This window comes from Marmota marmota, unplaced genomic scaffold (assembly GCF_001458135.2).
Source record: "Marmota marmota marmota unplaced genomic scaffold, marMar, whole genome shotgun sequence".
Lineage (NCBI taxonomy): Eukaryota > Metazoa > Chordata > Mammalia > Rodentia > Sciuridae > Marmota > Marmota marmota.
Genome location: NW_025999900.1, coordinates 64,503,778 through 64,516,212, shown reverse-complemented (window position 1 = coordinate 64,516,212; position 12,435 = coordinate 64,503,778). Strand labels below are relative to the sequence as shown.

General features: G+C 54.3%; 1 long non-coding RNA gene and 1 other non-coding gene across 4 annotated transcripts in view; both read right to left on the bottom strand.

Annotated features, from left to right (window-relative positions):
• The window catches only part of LOC107150613, a 57,045-nt gene extending 45,569 nt beyond the window's left edge, over positions 1–11,476 (bottom strand). Inside the window, exons 1-3 of one of the 3 annotated variants that reach the window (XR_007345988.1) lie at positions 9,390–11,476; positions 9,162–9,288; positions 5,646–5,762 (exon numbers count right to left, since the gene is read on the bottom strand). This is a non-coding gene — a long non-coding RNA (uncharacterized LOC107150613). The other 2 variants (XR_007345989.1, XR_007345987.1) reach the window with 2 other exon arrangements.
• LOC125615416 lies at positions 6,711–6,787 on the bottom strand. Its single transcript, XR_007346075.1, has one exon. It is a non-coding gene; the product is annotated as a small nucleolar RNA SNORD112 (small nucleolar RNA).
• Positions 11,477–12,435: the final 959 nt, after the last annotated feature.

The following is a 12,435-nucleotide window of genomic DNA, read 5'->3' as shown; positions in this document are numbered from 1 at the left end:
ACTCCCCGACCCCCCAGCCCGCCCACCCACAGCCCTCTACCGCCCCCAGGCCCCTCTGCAGCAGCAGCCGGAGACTCCGGCCCCTTCTTCCCTTCTCCCATCAGCTTCCTGGGCGCACGGCCACTGGGCACTCGGCAAGCTCTCCCCCCGCGCTTTCGCTCCCACTTTGGGAAGCTGCGCGCCGCCGGACAGCGCCGGACAGCTTCAGCTGTGACCCTCCGCAGCTAGGCTGCTGCACTGCGGCACAGCCCGCAGCCCGGGGCGTCCCGCCTCGCGGACCCTGGCCCAGGGCACAGTCCACCCGCCCGCGCCCACCGGCGTCTGCTGCCGCAATTAAAAGCGCCACTGAAAAAGCAGAAACGCCGGTCCCTTTTGACCGTCTCCCCCTCCTCACTTTTCGGACTCAGAAATGTGGCCCAGGCAGCCCCCTTGTGGCACTTGGGGGCGCCACAGACTCTTGGCTGGTGTCTGAAGAATTCAGACTGTCTGATTCCACCGCACCGTGAGTTGGCACAAATCTTAAGTGGCCCAACTCCTACCCGACGCAGAACTCCTCTGGCTGCTGCGCTGAGTGGGGGGCTCCTCTCCCTCTCCCTCCCGGGCCGCATCCCTCCCTCCTTCTTCCCGAAGGGACCTGCGCTCTCCTGTTGAACACTGCTCTGACAAGCAGACAGGTGTCTGGCAATCGTGGCAGTGGCCAGGGGATGTGGTGGGAACAGGGTCTTTCCTTGCAATGAGGTTGCTTTCCATCTCTCTCAGAGATGGGAAAATGAGGTGAGGGGAAGCGTGGGGTCCCTGTCTGTGTCAGACTTAGGGCTGGGTACCCCCCTCAGGGGTCCCAGCATCGGGCACTTCCCTAAGGCGAGGGGCTACCCTAAGAGGCGTCTGCTCCCAGCTGTCAAGCCCGAGCCTCTTAAAGCTGGTTCTTCCCATCAGAAGCCCTGGAGGGCCCCTAGATGTTCTCTGTCCTCTCTAGCTCACTGTCCACACAAACAAACCCCAGCCCCCTCCATCTCTATCTGCAATCTGCTTGCAGACAGGCAGAGCCCTCTGCACATCAGGTTAATAATGCCATTTTCATAAGCCTCTGCCCATAGGTGCTAACACCTAATTTTGAATCTGCCCTTCAAACGGATTGGGCCACAGAGGAGCTGGGATCTCAAGCACCGCTGGGAGGTGCTTATAACTAATCAATCCATCCCCTGCCCACCCACACCCCCCCAGCACTCGGCACAGCCTCGCTGAGCAGTCTTCAGCAGCAGGGTGTGGTGGGGAGCCTCGGAGAGCCTGGGGTTCCATCCTGACCCAACCTCACACCAGCTGAGAGGGTGAGTATGGGACTTCCCTTTCTGTGCCTCAGTTTCTTCATCAATCAAATGGGGATCATGAGATTATTGCCCAGTGAGTCCTGTGTAGGCAGCTCAGCTCGGGGCTCTTGGATGGAGTTCCATGATTGCCAACTGCCCTCACTCCCCTTGATCACCTTGATTTATACTGACTTGTTCCCTGTTTGTTTCCCCCACCAGACTGACTGAGCTTCGGGGACAGGAAGCCGACCGGCATCACCTCATCCCCAGCCTCACTCTCGGGTCAGGTCTGGGCCCGGGGAAGGTAGGTGCACCGTGGGGTTTGGGAAATGAGTGAGTGGAGGGATGGCAGCTCCCCAGTCTCTGGGATGCCTGGAGCCTGCTGGCTTCTCCTCCCCAGACCCCTCTCTGTGTAAGCTGGCCCTTCAAAAAGTAGCAGGGAAAAATATTTTTTTATGCCTTCATGCTTTGCCTACGGTGCTGTTATATATGATGCAAATTCTGAGTCCGTTAAATGCAGACGTGGGCTCTGGTGTCATTTCTGCTGCCTGCTGCATCTACTGTGAGTCCCGCAGGCCGGGGGCTGCCTGCATCTGACTTGATTTGTGCTATTAAGCCGGCAGAGGGGACTCTGCCAGGAGAGGTTCCCGTCTGTATGCGGTGCAGGGTCTTGAAAGGCCAGATTGTTTTCTCTCTTAGGACACTTGTTACGTGTATCCCTCCATCCTGGGTTCCTACCGTTGACTCCACAAGCATTTATGAAGTGTCTTATGTGTGCTAGGCTACTCTTATCTCATTGAGTCCTTTCTTCAAGCTGGTGAGAGAGAAACTCTCATCTCCGTTTCACAGGGGAAAAACTGAGGCTCTAAAAAGTCAAGGGAATTGCCGTGGCCTCATAGCTGGAGAGCTGGGGTCGAGTCGGTCAGTCTGCTCAGGGAGCCCCCCAGTTCTGCCGCAGCTGCTGCTGCCGCTGCTGCAGGGCTGACCAGGGCCAGCCAGCAGCTTCCGCAGGAAAGGCAGGGGGCTTTGCCTAGAGATCTTTCTCCCTGGCAACTGGCGAAGGGGCCATAAAAAAAAAAAAAAAAAAACAAGAGGGCTCAGAGCTGCTTAACAGATATACGTGGAACAGCCCCTTGGGAAGCATCACGCCCTCCCCTGGGCTTCTGGCAGAACAGCAGGGCAAAGGGCTCTGTCCAAGGTGCCAAGAGGCAGAGAGGAGGTAGCCCAAACAGGTGTAGAGGCCCCCAAACCTGTTCAGATGTGGGTAGGGGTTTCTATTTAGCACAACACTGACAGGAAAGTGAGCTGGCAGCCTGCAAAGACCCGAGGACAGAGGGGCTGGGGGCTGCTGCAAGCCGCAGAGGCAGCAGGCAGTCGAGGGCTGAGAACAGCAGCTCAGCGTGTCAGCAAGCTGCTCAGGGAGGAAGGAAGCTCCCTGTTACAGGAGGCATCCAAGCAGAGACGCAGGCCAGTGCTTGCTGAGGAGGCTGCAGTGCAGCTTCCTGCCTGGGCTGGCGGTCCTCGTATCCAGGCCTTGGAGAAGCTCCCCCCAGTTCCAAGTGCTGAGCAAGTGAGTGGGGCTGACCTGCCAGGAGCAGGCTGGGGTCAGGGCAAAGATGCACAGTCTCTGTCACGTCATTTGCCCCCGGGGCTAAATGGCAAAATTGTAGAGACGGGGAGGGGGACACCTCTGTCCCACTGAGGCAGTGAGGGAGGGGCACAGAGAATGACGGTGAGTGCTTGGGCCTGTGGGGGTTGTGGAGGCTGTGCCAACTGTAGTGAGCAAGTGCCAGCACAACCCCCAGACCCAGAAATGCTGGCCAGGGTCCCCTCTGGGCAGTAGGGTGGCTAACTATAGAGGGAGCAGGGGTTGGGGGATCTGGTTAATTGAGGTGCCAGTCAGTCATGTAAAAAGTCTGTTTTGGAGGCTGGGTCATAGCCACAGGTCCATCTGGCTGAAAGATTGTGATTTGGATCTCGAGAGGGACTCAAGAAAGCCCCCTCACCTGCACTGGAGACGAGGGATCTGCATGCACATGATGCAACTCATGCTGGGGCCCAGAGTTGCCCCTCACCACATTCCCAGGGGCTGTGGGTGGACAGGGCCTTCATCAGAGGGCCTCTGCTCGACACGCCTGTGTTCCGCAGCGTCTAAAGGAGTTCCTGCTCTTTGTTTCCAGGGCAGACAGTCAGCGTGTGTGTGTGTAGTCGGGGTCCCTCACGTGTGGCCTGACAGGGGGCCTGGCGAGTTCTCGGAAGGCAGACACGCACCTCTCTGAGGCAGGAAGATTTCAGACAGGGCAGAGCATTCAGGATAAGCGGCCCCGGGCCGCTGCCTGATTGTCCTGCTCCTGACAGCCCAGTCTGTTGGCCTCAGGGTCGCACAGCTGCTCTAGCCCGCCGTGGGGGGGCAGCATCGCGTTGCAGGTGAGAGCGCAGGCTGGTCCGCTCTCTGCGGGCCTAAGGACAGACAGACTGCCCGGCCGCCTGATTGAGCGCCGCACGCCGGGGAGAAACGGTTTGCTCTCTCTTGTTTTTTGTTGTGCTGTTGTTGCTGATGTTGTTTTCGCCTATTAAAGGATTGATTGGAAACTCTCGATGTAAACACGTTTTGAGATGTGACGTATGCGTGTTTGTTGCAGCCCCTGTGGCAGTACACGGGAGGGGGGACAGGGAGGGGCCTGGAACAAGGAGGCACTCACAAGCAGAATTTTGTGAATAAACCTTTCTGGCTGGGTGTGGCTCTGAGGAGCTTTGGTGTCAATCTGGAAGTACCTTTACCCCAAGACCCTCGGCAGGACCAGAGACTGCAGGGCAATAAGCCCTCCAGCCCTTGCCGGGCAGGGAAGGAACACTGGCCATGTTCTGCTCTCACTTGTAATTCCTTTTGCAAATAGGGCCTGGCTCCCTCCTAACACATGAGGAAGGTAGGAAAGGGGGTCTCCGCAGAAAATCTGAGGCTACACTGCAGAGACCTGAGCCAGTCTACAAATAGCCACGGAGAAATCTCCCCCGCGCGAGGCTCTTGCTCCAGAGTAAAGAAACAGAAAATCTAGGAGAGAGGAGCCTTTGTGCCCCACAGAGGGCTGCAGAGGGTCACCTCTGCATGAAGGCAGCATGAAAGTCCTGCCTCACAGCCACCTTGTCCAACACACAAAACGCTCATTTAGACTGGGCCCGGCCCAGGGGGAATTTCCTGTGAAATTGAGGAGAAGTCAGGCTTAGCCAGGGCTTTTTCCAGGAATTCCTACCTCTGGAGACAGCGACCACTGTTCCTTCCGAGGCACCCTTGCCAAACTCTGTAAAATATGAGCCTAAAAAATCTGCCTGAGAGCAGTCTGACTTTTTATATGTATTTATATAAAAATAAAATAAACTCTCACCAAACTTTTCAGGAGAACCCAATTAAAAGCTACAGGGGGCAGCCCCTTCCCTAGACTCAGGTGTTTGAGAAAAAGGACACGTGTCCCCTGGGGGGAGCCTGCAAGGGGTGCGGGTGACAGGGGGCGGCTTTATTTTCTGGCCGGCATTCTCTGGGGACTGCCTTTTTGTTCCTCTGTTTGGTCTCACTCTGAAAAGGAGAGGCTACCGCTCCGCAGGGCGGGTTAAGCACTTGGAATGGATGAGCTGGGGACCGCCGGGGGTCTTTGCTGGGCAGGCTGCGCCCTGTGCTGGCTACTGTGCTGGATGATTTATCTGCGTTATTTTCTCATTGAGATCTCAATAGCCCTGTGCGAGGGAGATTATGGCTCTTTTTTTTCTTCTTCTTCCTTTTCTTTTTTTTTTTTTTAATATCAAGAAACCAAGGCACAGAAACAATTGGGGACTTGCCAAGGACACACAGCGCTGCTCTGTAGCTAGGTCTGAGCTCAGGGTGGCTAGCTCCTTAAGATGCCTCCCTCCCTCCCGGCTCCCTGGGAAAGAACATTCTGGTAGCTCTTGTTCCCCTGACATGCAGGCAAAGACCTGTGTCCTCAAGGGTGGTGCTGATGCCCATCACGGCCCCTCTCCCCCTGCTTTTCTAGAACATTCCCAGCGGCAGAAGTACCCACTCTCAGCCCAGTCGTACCCTGTCCTCAGAACCTTCACTCTAACCCAGCTATCCCACATCCTGGGACCAGACCCCTTTGCCTCTGGCAAGGAACACACTGTAAAGATGCAATCAGCCGTATCCAGGCTGTGATTACACCCGAACACTCATCACAAGATCTCAGCCTGTGTCCCATGCCGCGCCTTGGGTCCCGGGGCCCTGCACAGAGAGGTGCAGAGGGACTGTAGGGGGTGCAAGCATGGCCCCCTGGCATGTGTGTGCAGCTTTATGGTAATCTGTAGACTCACCCGGCACCACAGAGCAGGAAACACGACCCTCTGACACTGCCCATCAGACCTAAAGAGAACATGACGTGGTCTCAGTGAGGGGAAGTCAGACCCAGCACACGGTGGAGATGGGGGCTTCTGGAAAAGGACAAAGGAAAGGGGTGATTAATATCTGGCCACTCTTTGTCAACTCTAGAAAAATGTGAAGACCCTCTCCCACTCGCAAACAATGTCAATGAGGCATGAGGTTTCCAGGGACTTTTGAACGTGTGGAGGGGAGCCGGGTCTAACTCTAGGGATATTTCAAGGCTGCCCTTAAAGGTCAAGGACAGGCTGGCTGAAAGACCACTCTGTGGCATCGGCAGAGCTGAAGTGTGCCTAGCAGGGAAACAGGGTGGGGCACAAGGTGGGAGGGGGATTTTAGCCAGACCCCGAAGGAGCTCTCATGCTAGACTAGGCTAAGGTTCTCTTTTCTTTTTTTCCTTTTTTTTTTTTTTTTCTGTTTTGGACCCTGTCCCGGAAGCTCCGGGAAGTCAGATAGAGGATTGAAGGCAAGACAGAAACAAGGTCAAAAAGGCATTTTAGAAAGATCGTTCAATGAAAATAAACTTGTGTGAACCGTTTAACCCACCTGTCCCACCTCTAGGAAGGTGGGGTAAACGCAGTTGGGGATGTGTTTACAGATGTAGCTACAAGAGTGCTCTCTGCAGTGTCATTAGTAATGACAAAAGGGGGGAACAGCTTAGGTCTTTTTTACTGGGCATCAGTTGAGCAGAACCCTATTAATTAAAATGTCGGCTTGTGCCACACCCTCCTCACTGATTCCTGCAGAGCATTTTTACTTACATACACATTTTTATTTTTTTTAATAACATAGTGGGCACTCACAAACCCGTGACCCACCTTGACAACTCGGACTTTTACCAAAGAGTCTCTGCACATATTCTCCTGCCCCCCAGAGGAGGTACAGCTGGGATTCTCCACAATGAGGAGGGTGTAATAAACAAAGCCCCCCCCAGCCCGCCAATACCCCAGAATATTAAATAGCTCTTAAAAAAATGGAACAGTGGAGACCTATTGTCTTTTAATGGACCTCAGTATTTTGCGCAGAACTGGATTAATCACGATCCTTTGTTCATAGACACTTTCTCATCATTGGCCCAAGCATGTCCCCTTTTATTTTGCTAATTTATGCATTTATATATTCATTTGTAATAATGTCATAAACACTCGTGAGCCCACTCCCCAAATCCAGACCTCAGCAATTACTTACACCTGCCTCTGCAATCCAATCCCCGGGGGGGCAGGGATTGGGGGGGGCATAGAACCTCAGGTTTTGTGGCAGCAGTGAGATAGTTAAATAAATCCCGGGTATATGGATCAGAGGGTACCAAGGTGCTATTGTAAAGAATGGCGTTGATCTTTATTTCCTCCAAGCAGATTCTGGAGGGAAGAAAAACAAGCTGATGCAAACCTCAAAGGGAAACGTACACTGAGATACAGTTTATGTAAAATAGAAACAAAGTAATATATTGTAGAGGTATATTTACATACATATGCAAATGCACAGAGAACTAGCTGGAACAATACACCTGAAACTGAGCATGGAGGTTAATTTGAGGAGAGGGAGGGTTAAAGATAACTTTAGCTTTATCTGCATGTTTCAGTTTTTTTACTAATGAGCATATTAATCATCAATGCATTTCTCGTATAATTAAAATAGACATGTCGTGTGGGTTTTTTGGTTTGGTTGGGTTTGCTTGCTTGTGGCGTTTTCTGCTTTTGTTGTCGTTACTAATGCAAAGAGCACTTGGCTGATGAACTGGAAGCTGGTTACATATGCCCAAAGCAAGCGCTACAGACACAGGGGATTCACGCTTTATCATTCTTTTCTTTTCTTCCCCCCCCTTTTTTTTTTTTTAATTTTATATGCACTAACGCATGAGCTGGAGCCTTCCGGCTGCCTGTCAGTGACAGGAGCCAGCAGGTGTGTGCCTGCCTGTGGCTATGATTTCACCACCCAGAGCCCCAAATCCCTCCGAGCCGCTGCCCGGCAATGTCCGAAATGCACCCATGGGGGAGCGCTTTCCTTTTTGGTCTTTAAGAGGCCCCGAAAGCTAATGCCCTGGCCTATGTTCTCGGGGATTAGCAGAATGGAATGGGAACTCAGGGGGAATGTGACATGAGATAGGTCCTGGAGAGGAGGACACAGGCCCGAGAACAGCGGGTGCAGCAGCTCGGGTGCATCAATAGCCAGGCCTGCCTGCTGGCCAGGAGCCGGGGCCACACCACAGCCCCTGACAGCTTGATCCCCACAGCACACAGCTGCCACGCCCCCTCCCCATTCGGATCCAGAGGGCCGCTAAAGGACGTTAGCATCCTGTCAGCTCTGTGAAAAGGGGAAGCAGTCTGGCTGGCCTTTGCCCACCTCTGTGTCCAGGGTACCTCACTGCACCCCGCCCCCATCAGAAATCCCCCTTCCCAAGCCCCCCCCCAGGCTTGCTTGCACATATGAAACCCCTCAGGCCCCTGCAGCTGCTGCAGGCTGTCAAAATCCTTGAACACTACAGGCTGTGACCAGGCTGGGATGATCGCACTCTGTCTGCAGCTTAAGACTAAAGACCCCTAAAAAACAAAACCAGACAACTGCAAACCCAGATTAGTTCTGAAGCCCCGGGCAGCTTTGTCCTGGCCTCCACCTGCACGGACCGTGGGTAGAGAGTTGGTGAGAAAGACACTACTCTGAGTAATGGGGGTCCATGGGGCCTTCAGGGAACTTCTCTCCCCTATGCCACCCAGAGCCTTACTTCCAAGCACGACTTTGTGCAGAAGACGTAAGATAGGTCATCTGGCCCTGTGCCTTAACCCCCTTCCCAAACGTGGGACCCTGCCATTTATTACAAGATAATAGGCTCTATCTTTGGGAATACCTTGAAGTGACTGTCAGAGTTTTGCAAATATTTTTATGATAAAAATAAAATGCAGTCCCCAGACTAAAGTTCCCTGCTTCCAACTTCCAGGCCGGGATGACCCTAGGGAACAATAAACATTCCTCACTGATTCATAAATCCAGGAAATGCCAATAAAAAAGTTAGTTGCTTCAAGAAAATGCCCTCCGGAAACCAACACTGCCCTCCCTCTTGGCCCTTATCTTCCCTCTGAATTCTAAAAACTTACAAGTGTTTTCAAAGGGACCCCTGAGGAGACGCATCCCCTTGAGGAGCCCGCCGTCTACACGTGAGCTGAGTTGCCACCGAGGGCCAGGCATTTTCTATTTCATTTCATTAAGGAATCAAAGCAGCACTTGAAAATTGCTGCCCACCACACAGAAGGGGAAGGTGATCGCTGTTACGTGTCCAGGGTCACCTAGCTCCTCCAAGGGCAGACTGCTTTCTCCCCCCTACTCTGTTGTGGTGATAGATTTTAGGAATCCCGGGGTTACACATAACAAGATTAGCAGGGTTATTCTGCTTCCCACTCCTCTAGAATTCTACCTCCAAAAAGAAGCTTTCAGTGTAAGAGAGGAGGGCGACGTACCTAGCAGGCCGTGGATGCTGGAATACTGATTCTCCAAGGTCAGCCAGGAGGGTGGCCATGCTGGGACAGGACAGAGCTGCCTCAGGAACCCGCTGACTCACTGCCCACTGGGGGCAGTGAGCCCCAGCTGCAGAATGGAGGCTTAAGTTAGTTCCATTCTAAGAAGTTTACAAATTTGCAAACTGTCTAAACCGATAAATTGGGGGGAACAGGAATCATTTTTCAGACCTTTTGATCCGATCCTGGGCCAGGCATTTGCTCGCTGCGGGGAGAAAGCAGCCATCTCACCTCCAGGCCACCTGAGAGGAAGAAGAGAGATTGCTGACCAGGTGTGATGGATAGGGCCCTCCTGCCTCCCTGAGTCATTGCCCCAGGCCTTGCTTGCTGCCATCAGCCCTACTATGTGCAGGGGAGGATGAGAGTAGGGACAACAAACCCAGACTGACACCAGGGGACAGGGCCCAGAAGGTGGAGGAAGAGAAGGGGGAGTTGAGGACCTGAGAGATTGGCTCAGGGTCCCACAAGGCCCAGGCCGCAGACTGTATTCGTTAGAGAGAAAAGTTGGGTCTCTAAGTGCCGCTGGCCGCTACTGTGGAAAAGGCATGTGTGTCCAGAAGACTGGACCTTCAATGCTAAGAAGATGCATTTTTCCAAAAACCTTTTAGAGAGAAGCTTGCTTCGAGGCCAGCGGGACGAGAGGAGATCCACTTGGACCCTTGCAGCCAAGGTAAGATTGGGGGTAGAGGTCCCATGCTGGCCTCTGCCAGGGCCCTGGGAGGGAGGAGGTGGGCTGCCTGGGTAATAAACAGGGTGTGGCCGTGCTTCAGACGAAAGGTTAAAGAGTTATTTGTCTGTACAAAAAAGCAGGACATGGTCGAGGTACTCAATACCTCTGTTCAAATACTTGAGCCGCTATAATTAGAAGGTCCTCAGCCAGCTGTCCTGCCCCTCTGCCGATACCAAATAAGCCAAGATGAGTTGGGAATGAGAGCACAAGCCTTTTGGGGAGATGGAGGCAGACACCGAGGCCCCCACTTCTGCGACCTGGCACCCCGTCAGGCCACGAGGCTGCTGCATCAGCTCCATGGCATGAAGGCAGCCTCTGCAGTCACGAGGCCCCCTCCAGGTCCCCAAATGGCAGCAGCTGACCCCACCCTGGGTGTCTGCCCAGGGCTGCGCCATTTGCTGGGGCAGGGTAGTGACCTGGCTCTGAACTCTATCTCCAGCTCTGCCTCTGAAGCTCCTTTCTAGAGCCTGGGGGCAGCACCAAGCCCTCTAAGCCTCAGCTTGACTTTACAGAATGGGGGACCATTCCCCACCATAAGGAGCAAACCTGTTTTCTGCAAGTCCGTATCCCATCCCTCACCAGCACAGGTTGGCCACTGTCCCCAGTACAGATAGGGGTGTCCAGTGGCCTGGGTCCACAGGCTGAGCAGTTAGGCCACCCTCTGGACTCCCAATTACCCACTTTCAAAGCTGGGCCTCCTTCCCTCGGGAGCTAATGGGAAAATCAAAGCCCACGCCCGCCCCGCCATGCGTGAAATGCTCTGAATCGTGGCCTCACACTGCAGTGGGTGTTCTAAAAGCAGCAGTCATGAATCCTAATGATAAGAACATGCCCACATGTGGGAAGGAGGTGCTCCTGCATCTTGTAAATGAGGAAACTGAGGCTCTGCAGGGTCATCCAGCCTCTGCCTCCGCACTGGCTCTAATTCCACTGTCCGTCCCAAGGGCCTGGGCCTCCTCTGTGCATTGAAATCACCACTTTCCAATTCTGAGAAGTGCCACACCCCAAGCCTCCTACCACTCAGGTACATCCACATGGCCAGGAGGACACAGGCCAAGCAGGGAGCCCACCAGAGACAGAACAGCTGTGAAGTCGAGACAGATGCTACCAGAAACAGCTGTCTGTGCTCTCAGCCACAGCCCAGGGCACTGTTCAAATGAAATAGTCTGAGGACCCCAATTTATTGGAGTAGCTGGTAGAATCGAGGCAGGGGCTGGGGTCCCTGAGCCCCATCTGTTCAGACAGCCCCTCCCACACCTGCACTGTTCCCCAGGGGACACCATAAACCACCTCTCAGGAGTCCCAGAGCTACAGATACAAAGGAGAAGATCAATGCCCATTTCCCCATTGAACAGGGGAAACTGAGGCCTGGGAGGAAAAGGTCAAAAGGAAAGTCATGCAGACCTGCCGCTCACAGGGCCGTCGCTGCCCGCTTGCCTTGAAAGGCAAGCGCAGGCTCAGGAGCAGCTGATTGGCTGCGCGATTTGGGCAGCTTGCAGAGGAGGGGCACACATGACTGCCTCCCCCCGCCCAGGGTTATTCTGGGCAGAGTGATCCAGCTGCCCCCTGGAGCTGCCAGTCAAGTGTGGAGGGGCAGGGCTGAAGCCTCAGGAACACTGTTGGGTCAAGGGCACTGCCCTTCCACTCAATGGCATAAGGAGATGAGGAGTGGGGGACCTCTCAGAAGACCCTGGAAGGTGTGAAGGCCCAAGCTGTCCTTAGCCACAAGTCAGGGTCATGCAGGCAAGGCAGAGACCCCAGCAGGAGGGACCCCAGCATGTGTCATGTCAGCCTGGCTGGCCCTACAGGCTCCCCGGTCCATGGGTCCTCACCACATACTTTATGGGAAGTTCCCCTGAGAGTCCCACCACCCTCCTGTCCCACTCCACCCAGGGAGTTGAATAAAAAGAGTGACCCTTCAAACCCCTGGTCCCTTCTAGGGAAATTAAGACAAATTCCAAGCCTTGGCACATCTTGACCTTGACATTTGTTTAACAAAATAAATGAACAACAATCCTTGGCCCTCGTGGTGTTCTTCTGTGCCCAGCCCCATCCCACGGCTTGACTCCCACCCATGCCACCAGCAGGCTAAGGCCACTTAGACCCTAAGACTCATGGCTGTGTCCCTCACATTCAAGTGGCTCTAGTGTTGCCTACAAGGAGGCCCAAGTGACAGGGGTCTTCACCTGAGACCCCTTTGCAGCCCAGAGAGCTGGGGCTCTAGGTGTCCCTGGGCAGGTGTCCAGGAGTCAAGGAGAGGGACAGGCACAGCACTCCCTCCTTTCCCTTCCCGCCCCTCTGTCCTCACCTTGCTCCTGAGCTCCTGAGGGGCCTCCGCCCCCCCTCCCCTGTCCTCACCTCTCCCCGAATTCCTCCAACCCCCCCGCCCGCCCGCCCCATGCCCCAACTCTGCCTCCTAAATATCCTCTCATCTCCTCTTCCAGCTAAACTCGGATGCATGAGTCCAGGCTCTCGACGGTACCCGTC